This window comes from Netta rufina, assembly GCF_964035555.1.
Source record: "Netta rufina genome assembly, chromosome: 1".
In the NCBI taxonomy this organism is placed as follows: domain Eukaryota; kingdom Metazoa; phylum Chordata; class Aves; order Anseriformes; family Anatidae; genus Netta; species Netta rufina.
Genome location: NC_140123.1, coordinates 52,720,018 through 52,741,951, shown reverse-complemented (window position 1 = coordinate 52,741,951; position 21,934 = coordinate 52,720,018). Strand labels below are relative to the sequence as shown.

Genomic DNA, 21,934 nt, shown 5'->3' with positions numbered 1-21,934 from the left:
TCCCCCTAATTAATTGTGGCCATAAAGCATCCAGCTGTATCTGCAAACATGTCAAAGTATTTTCTTCACTTGACATAACCTCTGTCCTGTTTGCCTTCAGTATCAGTTCTTGACTTTTTCATCTGGGAGATGATATCTGCTAAGAAATGGTTTATTTTATTTATGTTGGTTATGTTTGGTCTGGACAAAGAGATGACATTGCTGGAGCCCATAGTGTTTCACAAGCTCATATACAGATTATGTTAGATGCTATATACAGCTAGACCTGCTCATGGCCCAGCAATGTTTCTCTGCTGACAATCTGTGTGTGCTCATGTTTGCGACCACAAATTTATGCAGGAATCTTTAAGAATGAAGAACCCCTGGTGCCTCTTCCACAGAAAATATTTGAATTTCAGCTTCCAAAGGGAATTCCTTGAGCATATATAATGGGCCAGGAAGGAAGACAATAGAGAAATCCCTTAACCTCCATGACCTTAGATGGAGTCAAAATAGGCCAAGGGTAAGGAAAAACAAGAGAATTATAGAACAATGTTGATCAGCTTCCTCTCTAAAAAGCTATTTGTTAGTTCTACTTCCTGTTTTTCCAAGACAACTAATGATTAGTTATTCAGGCCACCTACAGGCAATTTCTTACATCTCTGTAAAAATTGACGATATAATTATTCGGTGACTTTGCAAGTGTTGGTTATGTTACGGAACTGACAGGGTTAGGAGCATGTCAGAGAACTAATCTTGGTTGATTTTGACTTAATGTAATGACAATTTATTTAATCAAGAAGAAAAATTATTTAGACAATATGGATCATGTGGCAAACAATATAAGAAATCACAGATGTTTTTTCATGTTGTTTTTGTTTCCTCTTTTTGTTTTCCTAAGGCCAAACTTCCATTACTTTTTTTTTTTTTTAACCCAATTTCAGTTTGAAGTGTGCCACTGTGCCACTTACCCATATATCTCCTCTTCTCTTAGTTTTACTCCTTCCCATGTAACAGTAATGATTTGAGTCACAGCTGTTTCATTGGAAAAACATACTCTATTTCAATGTAAAAAAAAAAAAAAAAAAAAAAAAAGTAAATCTGTTTTAAACAGCTTCAGTAGTAGATTAAACTAATCTATTTCACTTCCAACAGAAATGGACTGGAAATTAACATGATCAGTTATGGCATCTCAGCTGTGAGTCTGGTAACAAGCAGCTGTGAGGGATAATTTCATAAACCATTTCAGCTAGAGGCATAAGAGCATTTCTGCTTGTGTGTTGACATATTGAGAAGTCCTGTAGTTTGTGGGCTAGTTGCAGGGCAAATGAATTTATTTTTGTCTATATATAATTAATAAGCAAATCACTGCAAAGCTATTGTGAAAGCAGATCACACTTTGCAAATGATTATGATATTCGGGTAGTTAAGGAGAGATGATCTGAACGAGGGCATTGAGGGCACCCTCAGTAAGTTTGCAGATGACACCAAGCTATGCGCGTGTGTCGATCTGCTTGAGGGTAGGAAGGCTCTGCAGGAGGATCTGGATAGGCTGCACTGATGGGCTGAGGTCAACTGCATGAAGTTTAACAAGGCCAAGTGCTGGGTCCTGCACCTGGGGTGCAATAACCCCAAGCAGAGCTACAGGCTGGGAGATGAGTGGTTGGAGAGCTGCCAGGCAGAGAAGGACCAGGGAGTGATGGTGGATAGTCAGCTGAATATGAGCCAGCAGTGTGCTCAGGTGGCCAAGAAGGCCAACAGCATCCTGGTTTGCATAAGAAACAGTGTGACCAGCAGGGCTAGGGAGGTGATCGTCCCCCTGTACTCGGCTCTGGTGAGGCCGCACCTTGAGTACTGTGTTCAGTTTTGGGCCCCTCGCTACAAGAAGGACATCGAGGTGCTTGAGCGGGTCCAGAGAACGGTGACGAAGCTGGTGAGGGGCCTGGAGAACAAGTCCTACGAGGAGTGGCTGAGGGAGCTGGGCTTGTTCAGCCTGGAGAAAAGGAGGCTCAGAGGTGACCTTATTGCTCTTTACAGATACCTTAAAGGAGGCTGTAGTGAGGTGGGGGTTGGTCTATTCTCCCACGTGCCTGGTGACAGGACGAGGGGGAATGGGCTAAAGTTGCGCCAGGGGAGTTTTAGGTTGGATGTTAGGAAGAACTTCTTTACCGAAAGGGTTGTGAGGCATTGGAACAGGCTGCCCAGGGAAGTGGTGGAGTCACCATCCCTGGAAGTCTTTAAAAGACGTTTAGATGTAGAGCTTAGGGATATGGTTTAGTGGGGACTGTTAGCGTTAGGTCAGAGGTTGGACTTGATGATCTTGAGGTCTCTTCCAACCTAGAAATTCTGTGATTCTGTGAATATGCATCTGCCCACATATGCAGATCAAGTCAAGAAAGCAGAGGTGCAAGTGGCAGAGCATGACTTTTTTTTGTGTGTGTAAAAGATGCAAAAGTACTTCCAACAAGACAGAAACAGCTAGAACAAGGAGTGTGATGGTGCAAAGCAAGACAAGTAAAAATTGAAAATTGGTGCATGGTACCCTATAAGACATTGAATCTGCCATTTGATTGTTGCTTGCAAAGTTTATGGTAAAATGAAGACCTGAAGGGCATGTCTTGGTTATCTTTAGTTAACTGATGTGTAATCACAGATTTCTAAGTGTTTAAAATGCTCTAAGATATCCTCCTTGTCTTCTCAGGGGCTGTTCCCAAAGGGTTCAGAATTCCCATGGAATATATGCCATTTTTGCTAGAATAATTTAGAAATGTTAAGTCATCTAAAATGGTACATGGTATATACATTTAGGCAATTGAATTTAGATATCTGAATCTAGAGCTGAATTCCAACCAAAAGCCTCAGCCAGGGAGAAATACTCAATGAAACTAGTAGAAAGAAATGCAAATTAAAATCTTCTGGACTCCTAATTGTGGCAAGGATTTAACTTTGGTAAGTGTTTTATCTGAGTAACAAATCAGTCCTCAGCAAAAGGATCTGATCCAGCTTTGGGATTGCCTTTTCTGTGGAAACAATCTAAAAATCTACTGTATGTTATTGCAAGCAAATACTGCAAAACACACAAAAATAAAATGAACCTATAAATTTCCAGCTGTGTGATAAAACACTTATTTGGTTTGCTTAATACATGCACAGAACAAAGTTGGTAAATGCTTGGTGTATGCTGTTGGAAAAACAAAACAAAACAAAACAGAAACAAAACAACAAAAAAAAAACTTTATGACAAATAAAAGATCTAATGTAATTACAGCTATCTTACAGATAAAGAAACAGTGATATGAAAATGGCTCCTGTTAATCTGCTAATAAATTGTTTATCTTAAGTTGATAATTTTAACTTTACTATCAAAAACAGAGCTCAGTTGTAGTGAGTAAAAGTTATATTAGAATGAGAAAAAATATGAGTTGTCAGGAAACAGATGTAACCATATAGTCCACCCCCCTCTCCCCAGCATAGGCTCAGTTGCACATAACTTCTGACAGACTTTCCTAGCCTGCTCCCAGATGATGGAGGCTACGCAATGTCCCCAGCTACTTAATTCAGTACTTCACTAAGCTTGCAATTCACAAAACTGTTTGATTGTTTTCTCTAATGTATCTTTCTTCTTTTCCGTTTGATTTACCAGTTATACACAATGTTCCCTTCCTGTTGAGTTTATCAGGCAAAGGCTGCCATTAACTCAAAACAGAACTACATTCTGACTGTGTCTACAGAAATTCAGTTTTCTCTTCACTTCAGACATGAACACATTCCATCACTGAAGGCTATTAGGCAACTAAAACAGGTACGGAGAAAATTAAGAGTGAAACATTTATAGGGTTCAGGTCTATCTATACCTATGTATGTCTGGACTGTTATTCAGGTTCCCTAAACCTGACCTCTGACATTCAGGTTCCCCAAATCTGATATCTACATTTGCTCAGCTGACCAGGTACTATTGCCTGTATTAACTAGACAACCATTAACTACAAGGGCATTTATGTACATGTATCTACAGCTATGATCCTATGATCTCCATGGGCTGCAGCTCTGGCCTGGGGCCTGCATCTGCAGGGGCTCTCCGTGGGCCACAGCCTCCTCCAGGCCACATCCACCTGCTCCACCAGGGGCTCCTCCACCTATGGGGGGGCTGCAGCATGGAGATCTGCTCCATGTGGGACCCATGGGCTGCAGGGGGACAGCCTGCTCCACCAGGGGCCTCTCCACAGGCCACAGGGGAACTTCTGCTCTGCGTCTGGAGTACCTCCTGCCCTCCTGCTGCACTGACCTTGGGGTTTGCAGGGCTGGTTCTCACTCCTCTCTCTCAGCTGCTGTTGCTCAGCAGGGTGTTTCTCCCCTTTCTTAAATCTGCTCTAACAGAGGCACAAACAACATCGCGTATTCCCTCAGTTCTGGACAGCAGTGGGTCTGTTTGAAGCCAGCTGGAACTGGCTCTTATCTGACATAGGGCAGCTAATGGTCTCTCTTTTTACAGAGGTGACCACTGCAGACCCCTTGCTACCAAGCCCTTGCCCTGTAAACCCAATACAACCATATAATGGTTTGGGTTGGAAGATCACCTTTATGATCATCTTGTTCCAATCCCCCTGGCATGAGAAGGGACACCTCCCACTAGACCAAATGGGGCTCAAAGCCCCATCTAACCTGGCCTTGAACACTTCCAGGGCTAGAGCATCCACAGCTTCTCTGGGCAATCTGTTCCAGTACTTTATTACCCTTAAACACTTTTTTTTTCCTCATATCTAATCTAAATCTATTCTCTTTTAGCTTAAAGCCATTGCCCCTTGTCCTATCAATACATTCCCTGATTAAGAATCCTTCCACAGCTTTCCTGTAGGCCCTCTCTAAGTACTGGTAGGCCACTGTAATGCCTCCCTGGAGTTTTCTCCAGGCTGAACAACCCCAACTCTCTCAGCCTGCCTTTTTAAGAGAGGAGCTCCAGCCCTCCAACCATCTTCATGGCCCTCTTCTGCACTCACTCTATTAGGTCCATATGTTTTTTAGGTTGGTGGCCCCAGAGCTGAACACATTTCTGCAGGTGGGGATCTCATGAGAGCAGAGTAGAAGGGGACAATTACCTTCCTCAACCTGTTGGTCATGCTTCCAGTCTGTATATTGTTGACTTTCTGAGCTGTAAGTGCATATTGCTGGCTTATTCAGCTTCTCATCCACCAACACCCTCAAGTCATTCTCCTCAGGACTGCTTTCAATGCCCAGCCTGTATTTGTATTTGGGATTGCCCCAGCCCAGCTGCAAGACCTCGCACTTGGTCTTGTTGAACTTCATGAGTCCATCTCTCAAGCCTGTCTAGGTCCCTCTGGATGGCATCCATTCCGCCAAGTGTGTTGACTGCTCCATGCAGCTCGGTGTAATTGGTAAAATTCGTGAAGGTACACTCGATGTCACCAACACGTCAACTGTCTATGTCAGCAATAAAAATGTTAAACAGCACTGGTCCTCATATTGACCCCTTGAGGGTCCCTGAGGAACATCACTAGTCACTGATCTCCACCTGGACATTAAGCTGTTGACTACAACTCTTTGAGTGTGACCATCAAGACAATGCCTTACCCACCGCATGCTCCATCCATCAGATCCATGTTTCTCCAATTGAGAAACAAAGATGTTGAGTGGGACAATGTCAAACACTTTGCAGAAGTCCAGGTAAATGTGGTCAGTTGTTTTTTTCCCCTATCCACAAATGCTGCAACTCCAGATTTGTCAGGCACAACTTGCCCTTAGTGAAGTCAAGTTAGCTGTCACCAGTCATCTCCTTATTTTCCATGTGCCTAAGTATAATTTCATCAACTAGGAGCATCAAGGCTACATGATTTTGCCAGACACAGCAAAGGTAGGACTGACTGGCCTGTAGTTCCCCAGGTCATCTTTCTTTCCCTTTTTAAAAATGGGGGTTATGTTTCCCCTTTTCCAGGCAGTGAGAACTTCACTGGACTGTCATGACTTCTCATATATGATATATATATGATATGGTGGCTTAGCAACTTTAACTCCTGGTTCCCTCAGGACCTGTGGATGAATCTCATCCAGTCCCATGGGCCTGTCCACCTTCAGGTTCCTTAGCTGGTCTCCTTTAAAGCATTTACATAATGAACATGAAAAACAGGAGGTGGGATCTGAAGATCCAATGGGTGATTAAGACATAAAAGTAATTCTCTGAGAAAATGACAAGCTATCTTAGAAGCTAAGTAAATGTATTCATAGATGTTCACCACGAGAGAAATAAAGCATTTCTCTCTTTTTGTGTAAGGAAAGACAGAAGAAGTTGGACAAACAGGAGAATCAGGAGGAAAAAAAATAGGAAAATTTGACAAAATGAATACTAACAAACAGCCAGGACCTCAGAATGTCAATCCAATTGTTGATTAACAGTATGAAACCTAACACTTTAGAAGATTATTGGGATTAGAAAAATTGAAGGTGATAAATATAACCACAGATGATTCATTTACAAATGAGTAAATCTGAATCAGTAAAGCTAAATCTCCTAGCATACTCATGAAAGTCACAGTAAAAACTAAGTGTGAAGAGGGGTAAATCAACAAACTTTTTCTATAAAGATGAGACCTTGCATAAAAATTACACAATCAGAAGTGTTCTGATTGGCATATTTTAGATTACCAAGCAGACATTTTAAAGTCTCCTATAAGAGGCTTTTTAAAACAAACAAACAAACAAAACAAGAACAACCAAAACCATAGACTTACTGTATCAGTCAAAGCACATCAAAAACTAGGAAAAACAAAATAAATAAATAAATAAACAAACAAACGACAAAAAAGCACTTTTTTTTTCTTTCTTGCCATCAGAATGCATTCAAATTAGGTCCCTCTTTCTCATAGTATGTGTTGTTCAGCATACTCATTAATTATCTGGAGAAGAAGGTAAGTAGAATAAAATTTGCTGATAAGTTAATCAAGGTAATAAAAGTAAAAGATGACTATAAAGATGTGCATGTGCACAAGGATGTCAAAATATTGACTGAGTAGGCAATAAAGTGGCAAATGAAATTCAGTTTTGATTAGTGCAAATTAGTACACATAGGAAAACAAGACAAACTATACAAAATGACTGATTTTAAACAGCTATCCCCACAGAGGTAAGAGAACTTGGATTTACTAAATACAGTTTTATCAACAGTTTGATTCAATGTTCATCATTAAAAGAAAGAAAGAAAGAAAGAAAGAAAGAAAGAAAGAAAGAAAGAAAGAAAGAAAGAAAGAAAGAAAGAAAGAAAGAAAGAAAGAAAGAAAGAAAGAAAGAAAGAAAGAAAGAAAGGAAGGAAGGAAGGAAGGAAGGAAGGAAGGAAGGAAGGAAGGAAGGAAGGAAGGAAGGAAGGAAGGAAGGAAGGAAGGAAGGAAGGAAGGAAGGAAGGAAGGAAGGAAGGAAGGAAGGAAGGAAGGAAGGAAGGAAGGAAGGAAGGAAGGAAGGAAGGAAGAAGCAAACTTCAAGAACTATCAGACAATGAACAGTAAAAAACAAATAAAACAAATGCATCCTTATATGTTGTGCTGAATCATCTTAAATATATGGACTTCTGATTCCCCGTTGTGAAAAAAAGTACAGTAGAAGAGGTATGGAGAAAATAAAGAAGTTTTACTAAAAGTTTCTAAACAGCAATGTGTGCAGAAAAACAAAACAAAACAAAACAAAAGACAATCTTTTTATGGATGGAGAAATTGAATACAACAGAACCCATTGAAAGAGAGAGGTGAAGAAGAACATGAAAAAGAATCACTTGTATAAGAAATGGAATTAGAAATGCTTATTCACCCGACAGTAGTGAAAAAATTGAGGTCAACATTTTATTTCTGGGGGTAGTGGGCATTAAAAAAAAAAAAAAAAGAAGTGTACGTAATTAAACTACTGCACACATCATTCCGGGATGAAAGAAAAATATATCAGCTGCTATTAAATATAAAGATACAACTCAGCTGCAGATCTCCAGAAATGAGGAGTGGCTTGTACAGGCTAGTATCACTGTGTTCTTCTGCTCTTTTACTTCTGCATATGTGACCCTCTTAAGATATGCATTACTGGATTGAATGGTCAGGTTAAAAACTCTGTGGAACTGATGTAGATGCTCTTATATTCTTACATCTGCATTGAGAAAATAGTTTTATGATGGCAAGCGTATGGAGTACTTGTTTTGCCTAGAACAGAGTTAATGTCCTTTAGAATATATCACATGATGCTATGTTTTGGATTTGTGACCAAAACTGTGCTGATAACACACCAATGCTTAGCTGATGCTGAGCAGTGCTTACATTGAGTCAAGGCTGTTTCTGCTTCTCATGCTGTCCTGCCAGCAAGGAGGTTGAGGGTGCAGAAGAAGTTGGGAGGGGACACAGACAGGACAGCTGGCCCAGACTAGCCAAAATATTGATGGCTAAAATATGATATTCCATACCATGTGATGTCACGCTCAGTAATAAAAGCTGGGGTAATGAAGGAAGAGAGGGACATTTGGAGTCATGGCATTCGTCTTCCCAAGTATCCATTAAATAGATAAACATCTGCCTAATGAATGAATTCCTGATTTTGCTTTGCTTCTGTACACATTTTCCGTTATTAAACCATTTTTATCTCAATCCATGACTTTTCTCACTTCTACATTTTTGATTCTCACAAATATTCCACTGGGGGGAAGGGGGATGGGGAGTAGGCGAGTGGCTGTATGGGGTTTAGTTGCCTACCTTGGTTAACCCACAATACAGGATTAGACCAAAGACCCACAGGCCGCAGGGGACTTCTGCTCCGGCGCCTGGAGCACCTCTCCCCCTCCCTCTACACTGACCTTGGTGCAAGGCTGTTCTCTCATTCCCTTGACTCTCCCGGCTGCTGTGTGGCGCAGCGTTTTTTCCCTGTCTTAAATATGCTCTCACAGAGGCGCAAAACAACATCGCTTATTGGCTCGGATCTGGAAAACAATGGGGCCCTTCCCAAACATGGGGCAGCTTCTAGATCTTTCTCACAGAAACCACCCCTATGGCTCCCTGCTACCAAAACCTTGCCACGTAAACCCACTACACCCATCCATCAAAGCATCCTGTGAAGAATAAGCCTCAGGGGAGCGGGAGCATGCTGGTGATAAATTGGCCACTTTTGGTTCATGTGTTTGGTGAGACCCAGCACTGGAGGCCTTAGGAGACTGAAGGGCACTGTTAAGGGCAGCTCTCCTTCGTCACCGGTAGGAGGGCTGGCTGGGCCTCCTTCCCACTGCTCAGCAAGTTGAATTTCTGACTACAACAGATGGAATAACTTCCGTTTTCTTTCTACCACACTACACTCTCTGCATTCCCCAGATGAAGAAGCAGAAGACTTTAGCAGAAAGTAGATGCCTAAGAAAGAATCAAATAACAAGGAAAGCATTCAGGGGATACAATTTCCCTAGAAAACTCATTCAGCCTTAAGCAATCTGGGTTTTCAGTACTTCTGAGCAAAAGTAATGTTTTTTCACTCAATACCCTGATAGATTTCACATCTATAAATATATCCATGCCCCAGATCAAATCAGATCTGCACTCAGAACAAGGAAATGAGTGCACAAGTGACATTAAGCTGCTTTCATATCCCAGTGCCCTGATCTAAAACCATATTTAACACATCTGAGGACAGCTGTGGAGCATTAAGATGTCCTCCAACATCCATGCCAGTATTGTGGCTTGGAATATTGTGCAGTGTCACATTGCTGACCATGTGTTATGGGATCAGATACCTCATTAGAGCGCTTCAGTGGCCCATTTTATGAATACAAAGAAGAAGAAAAAAAAGTTAAAGATATCAGAACTGATGTTAGAGATTGGATGTAATGACTTTTTTGTTTTCCTTTTTTTTTTTTTTTTCTTTCTCCTCTACAGAGTATGAGAGTATGAGATGATTTGCAGAGAGCGGTCGATAACAGCCTGCCCTGTGGAAGCAATTCAAATTATGGGAGCAATGATTTTGAGGCAAACACAACAGAAAGCAGACTGTAAACACAGTGAGAAGCTGCTTGTAGTTGCAGTGTTGATTCTTTTAATTAAAAGTCAGTTACCTTTCAGAAAGAGTGAGCCTTCTCACTTTATTAGCATGGAGGTGGTACATGCAATAACACTATAGCCCAAAAACTGGGAGACAAGAGCAGTTTTTCTTGCTTTGTAAGAACAACTGGTGGCCTCCTTCTGCTTTCCTTACTAAGTTTAAACTGAAAAAAAAAAACATCTTAATTCAAGATTTCTTTAACTGTACTTATTACAGGCAGAAAGCAGAGCAGGAAGCCTTACTTTTGCCTCTGTTTTAAATCTACCAATTAATTCCTCTGTTTCACTGACTCAATTTTGTTATGTTTATTATACAAATGCTGTTTTACCTCAACATTAATGCTGTTCCATTTTCTTACTCTTCCATTTACATTTTTCTTTTCTCAACATATTTGATTGTTGAAATAAATACATGGTTATGTAAAATGAAAAACCAAAACAAATCAAGCTCCAGATAGTGAAACCATGCTCATATTAAATGCTCTGCTCTACTTTGGAGTACTTCTGCAGTAGCGGGTTAGCCAAACAAGAATCTTGGCTGAGCTGAATTTGGAAAATAAATTCTTTTCCTTGTTGATTTCAAAGATGGAAATTGCCATCTAAAAAATCTCTCTCTTTGGGCTACATATACTTTGATAGATGAAAATATCTGCTGCAACTCAGGATCTACTCTCTTTCAGGACACTGGAATTTTTATCAGTTTGGACCAGTCTGTTTATAGGTTTACTGACAAAAAGGAGAGAAAGACATCCCAGACTGGAAGTATACAACTGCATATGTAAAACCTAAACTGTTGCTATGTGAAACACCTTTCATCCAAATATAAGCTGTGTGTGCACTGTACTCACTAATATGGTAGTAGTCTGGTGTAATGCCCAGGAAATGATGAAATCAGAATATTTGCTAGGGTGCAGTAATAGGCTGGTGTACCCAGGGTGCATTTAAAGTGCACACTGTTCAGCCTACCTGGTTTAACACTGAATATAGCAACTTTGATCAGCTGTGTTAGTTCAGCTGTTAGTGTGGTGCACTTCATTATGCAGTGTAACCATGCTGATGTCTTTTCCCAGCAAACAAGAATTACTTGTTTTTAAAATAGAAGGTACTGTACTTTCACATCTTTCTTTGCAGTAACTTGCATTTACATTTCTGTTCCTACTTTATGTACTACCATAAACCGTATTTGTGTTATGAACCATTTTTATACAACACATTCCTTGTTTATATATCACACATGCTGCCCATGTAATAGCGGATTTTAGTTTTTCTATTTTTTAAACGTTCCAATGTAAAATTGAAATGGTCAGATATTCCATACTTAATATACTCTTGGTTCAACTATGCATGCGGTATTTCTGTAATTGAATCTCCTGTGCTGATATCTCAGTAGCAAATCACAAACACTCAACAGAATATAACACCAGAATAGTGTGTCAAACGGACACTTCACAGAAATATTTACATGATGTCATAAACAGAAACAGACATTTAAATATTAAGAGGGAAATCAATACAGCTTCAATATTAAAAACTGATTGTTAAAGGAAAGCAATATTTTACACAGTTAATCCTTTATCCACATTTTCCTATATTGTTACATATGTTTGGGCAATAGCACAGATTCATGACATAAAATGAAACCCAGGGACATGCAAAACCTCTTATCTTTTATGCCTCATGTTTCACAAATACTTTCAAACTGAAATGAGCAAGCCGGTACACCTAAAGGTAGGAAGAAGAACACGATCACATACAACCCTTCTTCTAGGGGTAGCAGCGTTTTATCCAAATATCAAGAGGCAGACATTTGCTGTGCCTTAAAGCTTCAGATTCCATCATCATATGAAAATATTATTTTTCGCTTTGTGTGGCACAACGTCTCCAGCATCAGAGAGATTTTTTACTGAAGTTTTTTTCATTCTCAGATTTTTTGAGAACCTAATTCATGATGGTTGCATTCTTTCAGGTTAGCAATTATTATATTTTCCTATTGTTCTCCAGAGTTTTTTGGGTTTCTGTTTGTTTGTTTGTTTGTCATTTGTCTTTAGGAATAAAAGCTACTGCTGTGTTTTAATTTGAATATGATTTCCTGCACTGATATAGCCTTTGGAAGCCAAACTTCATCTCAAGAGAAATCTTATAGCTGAACTGCTTTTGAAGCTTTCAAATGACAATAAATGAAATAAAATGGTGTACTCATAGCAAAACATGCAATAAATGAAAAAATAAATGAAAAAGAAAAGATGATTTAAATTAATAAATTAGAAAACTTCTATTAAATGAGCTATTATTCCCACAAAATGGCAGATATTCCAGTGTTTTATCAAACACTTGAATAGAGAGACAACTTAATTCAAACTTAGCAAGAAAAAGAATAATATATTCTTCACATAAAAGAGGTTAAAAAAATAGATTGGATATTTTCTGTCAAAAAGACACTAAAACTGAGACAATGATGTTGCTGCTGTTACTTGTTTTAACATGTCTTTCAATCAAATATTGAATAGACAGCATTCATTATCATTAGCAGACAACATTATCTATGACTTGTTAAGTTTAATCATTGAATCATACAATATCCCGAGTTGGAAGGGATCCATAAGGATCATCAAGTCCAACTCCTGGCACCGCACAGGTCTACCCAGAAGTTTAGACCATGTGACTAAGTGCACAGTCCAATTGCTTTTTAAATTCAGACAGGCTTGGTGCAGTGATTACGTCCCTGGGGAGCCTTTTCCAGTGTGCAACCACCCTCTTGGTGAAGAACCTCTTCCTGATGTCCAGCCTAAACTTCCCCTACTTCCGCTTAACACTGTTCCTGCGGGTCCTATCACAGGTGTTTACGGAGAAAGGTCACCTGCCTCTCCACTCCCCCTTGCGAGGAAGTTGTAGACTGCGATGAGGTCCCCCATCAATAACAAAGTTTTTCATGATTTAAAACCAGGTATCTATAGTGCTATATGGAAAGTAGAATTTTTAGAAAACAAGTTCAACTCTATTTTTAATTAAAATCTCAGAGCTTCAATAATGAAAATTATTCTTAGAATTTCAAATAAAATTTAAATATCAGAAACTAAGCCAAACATGTTAATTTTAAACTTTCATTTCGAAAAAAATCTAGAAAATATTTGTGGATTGAAAATACACTTCCGCTTTTCCGCCATCATGTTGTCAGCCTGCTGTAACAAAAAAGAGTTGCATCAAAATAAATAAATATAATCAGCTTTTTTTTTTTTTTTTTTTTTTAGGAAAATGTGAATGTGTAAAGTTGTTCCCTCTTATAAGTGTGTGACACTTATAATACCAATAAGCTTTTTTTTTTTATAATACCAGTAAGCTTAAAATAACAGTAAGCTTTGTGCCTAATCCTCTTTCAAAGACAGCTGCACCTCCTTTTAAAGAGCAACTAGTGAATTCTATATTCTAGTCTTTTTTTCTTTTTTTTTTTTTTGTAGGATTTTCAATGCTTTTTATTTACAATGAACATTTATTTACTGAGAAACAGAATGTTGCTTTCCTCCGTGACTTTCTTACTTCTAGCTGACTGTGAACTATTAAAATGTGCTTATCAGAGTTTTATGGAGAATAGCCCTGGAGGTTAACTGCATATAATGCTTCTGATAAATCCTGAAAAGATGGAATTTGGGCTTGTCTTTCAACCAAGATTTAAGTAAGCTGGCATTAGTAAAAAGGATTTAAACAGAGCTATGCCCAAGTCTGACTCATCATTGACCTTACCCATATATGAGCAGGAGAGGGTGAGTAAACATGATTATATCCTCCCACTCTGGTTGTACTGCAGATATTTCGAACGGCAGTGTCTCAGTGTAGTATATTATGGCTTGTTTGCTGAAAGAAAAGGCAATTCTATAAAAAGAGGTAAAGAGAAAAGGAAATTAGCTCATGACCTAGTATTTTTCTCTCACCCACAGGAGAGTCACAAAAAGGGTGTCAGGCTTCTCTGTAGGATGAAATTTCCTTCCCAGTGCTGAAGAAGTTCCAGCAGAGAGCATGGCACACTGACCTGGAAGAACTTGCTCTTGTAAACTTTATTTCCTTAATCACAGTGAGGTGCCTGACTGTTTTACTGCTGTTAAACTGTGGCACAATCACCTTCCCTTATTTCTCAGTATGATAAAAGGTTTTCATAATGCACCACATAGTGTTAGTGCAGTTCCTACCACTGTGTTCTGTATTTTGCATCCTGAAATGGACTCTGGAAAACATAAACAAAGCAAACAAGCAAACAAAACCTCCTTTTATCCTCTGGCCTTTTTCTTTCACAGGAACATAAATGCCACATTTATTCAAAACAAACAAACAAACAAACAAACATAAACAACATTGTCACAAATGGATGGTAAAGCTCATGATGTTTTGAGGTAAGTGAAAAGACAATTAAAGCCAATGAAGTATTAAAGGAAACCAAAGGGAAATTTAATATGAAAGTGAAAAGTAATGCAGAATCCTACATATCAGATTTGTAATGGAGTTCACTTTCTCTTCAGAGGAATAAAGTCAGATGCACAGAACAGTGACACAATGAACAGAAGTTTCTCTCTGCAAAGATACATCCATTGCAAGAGTTTGACTGGGTACGTGGGGAAAAAAATCACAGCAACAACAGAAACATTTTTAAACTTGCAGGATCTGTCTCAGGTAGAAATTGTGCAGGGGAAGACTGCAAAGCAAAACCCAAAGTTCATTCGGACAAATGCAGAAAGGAGGTGCCTTACTATCAGGGAGACATTGCAGTCTCAGTTGCACTGTCAAAGAAAAAATGGCTGTTGACATTTGGGCTGCCCTGGTTTTTACTTCCTGACCATGGGCTGCATCTCCTGAAGGACACAGGCCTTTTATATGGTATCTGCCACACTTCTGTGGGGTCCTAGATACATTAGGCCATGTCAAATAGCACTGAATTGCTGTGTTGACTGTATCAACACTTTCATAGGTTAGTGTATATTTTAATATATGCAGATTAATTTTTTATTTAATGTATTTCACCATAGAAAACCTGAATGCAGTCTTCTTGGGCCTGTTTAATATATATAAAATATTTTTTCTGCACACTGATTGTACCTTCTTAATTAAAAAATAAAGGCCTGAAAAGAGAGCAAATCACATGAACAACATGAGTCAAATAGGTCGGTCCAAAGTTCATGTTCTGTGGGACCTTCTGTCTAATAATGACTTGTAGATGATATTTAGGGAAAATTTTGGTAAGTGTGATACTTTTCAGGCTATTTTCTCAGCTTTAAACAATCTACAGTTCAGGGGCTTCCTCAGGCATAAGTGATATCTCTGTGTTTTTAGATTTTTCTTCCACGACTATCAGAGGCCAAACAATCACTCATTCCAAGTGAGTGATGTGACTGTTTTCTAGGAGTTTATTAACAACAAATAAAAATAAGAAATGTAGTTATTATGGATAAAAATGAACTTTTTGAGCAGTGCATATGATATAACCAGCTTCTGGAGAGATCCTTTATATACATATATATATGTGTGTGTGTATTTTAAAAAAATCAGGATTTTTATGTTTCTGAACATAATAGGTTTACATGTTTGAATTGGAATGTGTAATTTCAAATGTCACAATGCAACGGTGACAAAATGTACTTTATGTTGGTTTCATCACTCAAAGCAGTATGTGTTACATTTTATCAGAAAGGACAGTAATGTCAGCAAGATGAATGACAATAGCTGTTTAGGTATGGCCCAGCAGAGAGAAGGAATAAAGGAATTTGAAAGGGCCACACAATTCAGTTGAAAGGTAAGTTGTTACTGACTGACAGCTTCTTTTTTACATAATGTCAAAATAAACTTACGCAACTGTTATGAAAAGACACAACAAAAGAGGATCTAAATTCAGGATCGATTCTGTCCCACAGAGCATATCAATAATTTTAAACTGTTATGGAAATAAAATATTATTTTCTCTCTGTTTACATACACTTTACAGAAAAAAAAATAACAAAAACATGGTAGTTTTTCCTTTTTTTTTTTTTCCCATAAATTATGGGCTTTGCTTAAATCCATAAGATTGTATGCTATATAAATTCTAAGACATTGCACTTTTGCACTTAAATATCAATATTTTACTGCCATGTAAGTCAGGGAAAAAAAAAAAAAAAAAAAAAAAAAAAAAGTTGATTTTAGATGAAACACTTTATCATTAAAAAAAATCTCACTTTTCTACTTCTTTCCCCAAGGAGGAGCTTAAAACATAGCACTCACCCTCATTAAAGCTGAAAAAAAAAGAATAAGAGGAAGTACACTGTGCTTTTCCATAATTATCAACTAGAATATTGTTTTATCCATATGTTTTATAGCCTTATCTCATGAACATATACAGTAGTTTGACCTCTGAATGACCTAAGAAATGTTTTATTCCTGTTTTAGGAATAGAGAGGAACAAGGGGGTGCTTAAAATTAACATGCTCCATGCAGGAAGATAAGGAGCCTGGTAACACATGCAGTGTAAATAATCAGGCTGAATAAGCCTCTCAGGGAACAAACTGATGGTACCTTTCCCTCCCCTTACAACAAGCCACATAATCTTCCATCATTTCCTTGTAAGCAAACAAGCTCCTGAAATGTTTTAGGGTTTTTATTGATAGAAACATTGTAGGATATTTACCCAGAGCATACACACTGTGTATTAAAAGCAATCTAACACAGTACCAGCATGGGATTCACTACCAGCCCTTGCTTCCAGTCATGAGTAAGTAAGAAGACAGGACAATTTCTAGAAAGTCTCACCAAAGACCTACGATTACATTTCAGGATCTCTGTGCTTGAAATACATGTCATAGAAAGAAAACCATGAGAAGAATATTTTTGCTGTTGGATTTTAGTGTATAAAAAATCTTGTAACAGTGCAATTTGGTGAACAATAGTGGTGTCTTGAGTGTATAGATGTACCTCAGAGATATAGCTTAAGACAAGTACAAAAGTTTGCTTGTTGGTTGTGTTTTCCTCCTTCTATTTTAAAATTAAATATATTCAAGGTTTGAATTATTTATTTATCTATTTATTTCAGATATTTTCAAATCTATTTTCTTTTTGTCTTTCTTCCTCCTAGATTCTTATTTTCCTTCTTACATATCTTCTTTTTCTTTTTGCCACTGGGGAAATAAAAAAAAATAAAATAAAAAAAAATAAAAAAAAAAGTGGTGCTGTTAGAGAGAAAAAAAACAACAACATTTTCTATTAAAAATATATATATATTATTATTATTTTAATGTGCTATTGACGGTAATTTTTATCTCTTGTATATATTTCATTTTACTTTTGCAACAAGTTATACATCAAGAATGGGATTGCTAGCCAGTCAAGGGAAATGATTGTTTCGCTGTACTCTGTGCTGGTGCGGCCTCACCTTGAGTACTGTGTCCAGGTTTGGGCACTACAGTATAAGAATGTAATAAATGGCTCAGTCTTCAAAATAGGACCATAATCAAAATTTACAATTTATTAAAGGAATACAGGTAAGCAAACAGTGCTGGGTGTGCTGGGAATCTCTGCTCCACCAAGACGCACACCAGTTACATCAAACAGCTGATTTTTATGCTCCTAGGCTGATACATATTCATTACTACTTCTAAAAAAAACAGGGTTATTATAATTAGTTTCCGGAATCCAAACCCTCCTACTGGAGCATGCGTATCAGTCTCTGGTGGTCCCTCTCTAGGGACCTCTTATAAGAGACCCCTCTCTAGGGGTCTCTTATGCTGAAGGCTCATAGTCTTCCTCCTTTGTCCAACTTGGCTGTATGTCAGAGACTTGTGCAACGTCCCCTGCAAGCTTTGTCTTTTAGTTTTTCTTCAGCTCTCCCTGTCTCCTTAATCTCCTGGCCATATATCAGAGACTTGCATAGTGTCCCGTGCAATAGTCATAATAGTTAGCAGTTATTCTGAAACCCCCCAGATATCAGAGACTTCAAGGAAAAGCCCACAAATACATTTCCCTTCAAGCTCTCTATTGACACTAATTGCTAAAACATTCCTTTGCAAGATACAAGAATTATATACATTAACCACTTTGTTTTTCTTAGACTCGTGGTTATACAAGGGTATGTAAGACAGAAGGTCACATTCATAATACAATGCGGCCCTAGCATTGTTCCATACTGACACGAATCAGATGAACATATCTCACAAGAATGACATAAAGCTGTTAGAGTGTCCAAAGGAGGGCAACAAAGGTGGTAAAGGGGAAGACGAATGAGGAGTGGCTGAAGTCCCTTGGGCTGTTCAGCCTTGAGAAGAGGAGACTAAGGGGAGGCCTCATTGTGGTCTGCAACTCTTCCTCACAAGGGGAGTGGAGAGGCAGGTGCTGATCTTTTCTCTCTGGTGAGCAGCAATAGTACCCGAGGGAATGGCTTGAATACGTGACAGGGGTAGTTCAGGATGGATATCAGGAAAGGGTTCTTCACCAAGAGGGTGGTCGGGTACTGGAACAGGCTCCCCAGGGCAGTGGTCATGGCACTGAGACTGTCAGTTTGAGAAATGTTTGGGCAGCACTCTCAGACACATGGTCTGCTTTTTTGGGCAGTCCTTTGGGTCCCTGTGGGTCCTTTCCAACTCAGATATGCTGTGATTCTATCATTGTATGATACTTTTTCCATCTCATATAGTGTGGAATTGGTACCATGCTAGAATGTCTTTAGAAAGATAAAACATTCTTAAGCCTGTATCTTTTTTTTTTTTTTTTTTTTAAATGTAAAAAAAATGTAAATGTATACATGGATAATCTGAAGTTATGACTGCTGTATGTTATATACTAACTGAAGACTTTTGTAGTTCAGGATCAGCTTCTCCTTCTGTTCCTATTATGAGGATGGCATGGAAGATGGGAGGGAGAGTGTGAAAGGGAATGATTGAGCCAACACTCCCTGTCTGAAATACAGACTTGAATCATTAAGTGAAGTGCTGGCATCATGGAAAATAATGGAAAAGCTATTTCTTAATTCATCAGAGTGTGAATTTCATCACTAGTTTAATGAGACAGCTAATGTGCAATGCATTAAACACATCTTTTGCTCTTTACACATGCAGGCTTCAGACTCGCATTTACCTATCAATATTTAACTTACCCTTGTTTTATCATCTCACAGGATGTTTCACTAAAGCTAGCACCTAAAAGGCATCTAAAATACTGGATGAATCAAAAAACAAATGCCAGAGAGAAAAGTGATATTTATATATATATATACATATTAATTTATTAAACCTAATGTTATTCATACCTCTTTTTTCCACCTCTGGTCATAGTAGCATACATTGTATTACCCTGTTTCCTAAGTAGTAGTAAATAATTGTGAGTGACTGTGAATATAAAGAACACTATTCTATGCCACTGATTTTCATCTTACAGCAGCAAAGGGACCCTAGTAACTCATAAACATAATTTTCCTATTATTAATCATTTTAAGTACACATGCACAATATTGTCAGCTCTCACGCTGTTGTCATGTCTATTAATAGATATTGTTTAACATCTATTAATAGATATTGTCTAACAATAGATATTGTTTAACATCATTTAACATCATATCAATAGATAATGTTTAACATCAATATCTAGCTCTTGAAAGAGATGATAATGTAAGTATTTCAGATTTCATTAAAGAGAAAAAAAAAATCCAACCTTAACAGCTCTAAACACCTAAGTAGGCCCCACCTCAACAGAAAGAGCCTTTTGCTCTTTCTCAAATCTTTTTAGACATTTGGGCTCAGGAATGATGAATATTTGGGTGCTTTTCCCCTATACTACAAGGTGTAATTGAGTAGGAACTCTGATGCCTTCTTTATCTGTCAGTTAGTTCCACAGATTTATTCATCTCCCATTCACATTGGTGTTACTTGTATGTCTCATGTCATGTGAGATGACAGTGCAGAGAAAATGAAAACACCCAAACAAGTCTTCTTTCCTCACTTTTTGATAGTTTATTCCACTGGAGATGGAAGATTTATTTATTTATTTTTAATTCACAGGATGTCTTGTACTTCAAAAGCCCATAAAGCTTCTGTGACTAATAAGCTAGTAAGTTGTCTTCTGGTCTTTTAAATTTATTGCAGTAGACTTTATTCCCTCTAGAAAGTTACCTGAAACTTACATGGCAAATTTTAAAGATGAATAGGTAACTTTTTTTAGAACTTAGGACTTATATTTCATAATAATAAAAAGTCTGACAAATTAAAAAAAAAAAAAAAATACATGGTACTCTATTCTTGGATTCATTTGTATCAACAGAAAGAAAAAAAAAAAAATCAGTAGCAGGTAATTTTCAATACACAGTATTACAACGGAATCATCTTACTATAGATTGTCATTGGCAATAAAAAGGGAATAAAACTCAATAAAAGGGAAAGTATGATAAAAAATAAAATGTTATGATTATTTTTTCTGTGCTATCTTATCCAGTAGCATTAAAATTTTCATTTTTAGACAACTAGAATGACTAAGGAAAACTTATTTTTCTCATGGGTCAATCCTTTCTTTCATAATATAATTCTGTTTTTATATTAAATTGTCTAACCATTTTATTAGATACAATAGCCAGATTGTCCTGTAGAAAGGACATCTGCTTTGTCAAGTAATACATTTAAACAAGCAAAGGAACAATATTTCATATTTTCTGATTGTATTGTTGTAAATGCAAATATGCATGCATATATACACATGTATATATGTGTATACGCACAGATGATCTTCCTTTAATGACATCTCAAGGCATTGCTATGGGAGGATTGTTTTCTTTACCCTTGACTTATGTTAAGTATTCCACTCAGGTTAGGGAAGATGGTTGTCTGATTGCCTGCCCTATTTTTCTTTGCCAGAGCAGAGTATGCTTTAAAAAAAGCACTCCAGAGCTACATTAAGCTTGGACACCTGTGGAGCTTGTCAGCACGGGTTCTCATGCAGGTCACTGGTTGCTGGGGCAGCTTCAAGAACAGAATAGCTAGAACTATTTGATATGGGAAACACACTTTTTTTTTTTTTTTTAATTAGCATACTTATTAAAAATTCCCTTGGATAACGACATGTAAAAGCTCTCCAGACAAACTTGGCTTTTGTGTTAAATTCTGTATTTTTTGTCATCTTTGAAACAATTATTTTTATTCTTGAATCAAAGAAAAATTTAAATCTTTGGAGTGACTAGGATACCTATGTATCACCTCCAATTCTTCTTAGAGAGATCTCTTTGATTTTATGCTGTGACTGAAAAAAGAACAAACGAGGAAAATGCAGGCAGTCTTTCCTGTAGCTTTCACTTTCAGACAGAGTTTAGAAAAGAAAGCTCATAGACACAGATAAAGAATTGACCACCTGTGAAAAAGGGGGATAAAAGGGGGATTGGAATATGAGCCGTAAGAGAGGATTTGTCATGAAATCATACTATGACTACAGGTTTTTAGGGGTTGTATTCAGTTTTGCAGTCATAGTTGCCTGGTGACCTCAGGCATCTGAGAAAATTCTTTGGATACCTAAGACAGCTACATATCTCAGTCAAGAGCCATAGGAAAGTTATGGTTTTCTAGAATGGAACTAGGAAGGAGAACTCTCAAAATCTAAAAATATATGAGACATTTATGTTCAGGAAACTTAACTGGTCACCACTAAGTTTTACTTTTCATTATTGTACTGCTGTGTAATGGACGTAACCCTGCGCTCATGTAGAGGTGTTGGTAAATGTTGAGATTCTCAGTGACATCCTGCCTGGCCCTAGAGGGTCTTCTGTTGGTAGTGTCTCCAATAAATCAGTGTGTCAAAGCTGACATACTTAATGCAATTGTCTCAGCTTCTCTAGCACATCTCAGATAATACTAGATGCTTTGGCATGAACAGCTGCATCAAGCTGCTGAGTAAAGCTGGTAATAGACTGTCCA

General features: G+C 37.9%; 1 protein-coding gene across 1 annotated transcript in view; it reads right to left on the bottom strand.

Moving 5' to 3' along the window:
- GPC5 (glypican 5) overlaps window positions 1-21,934 on the bottom strand; it is a gene marked incomplete at both ends in the record, with an annotated part of 756,320 nt that overhangs the window by 55,756 nt on the left and 678,630 nt on the right. The window lies entirely within an intron of this gene.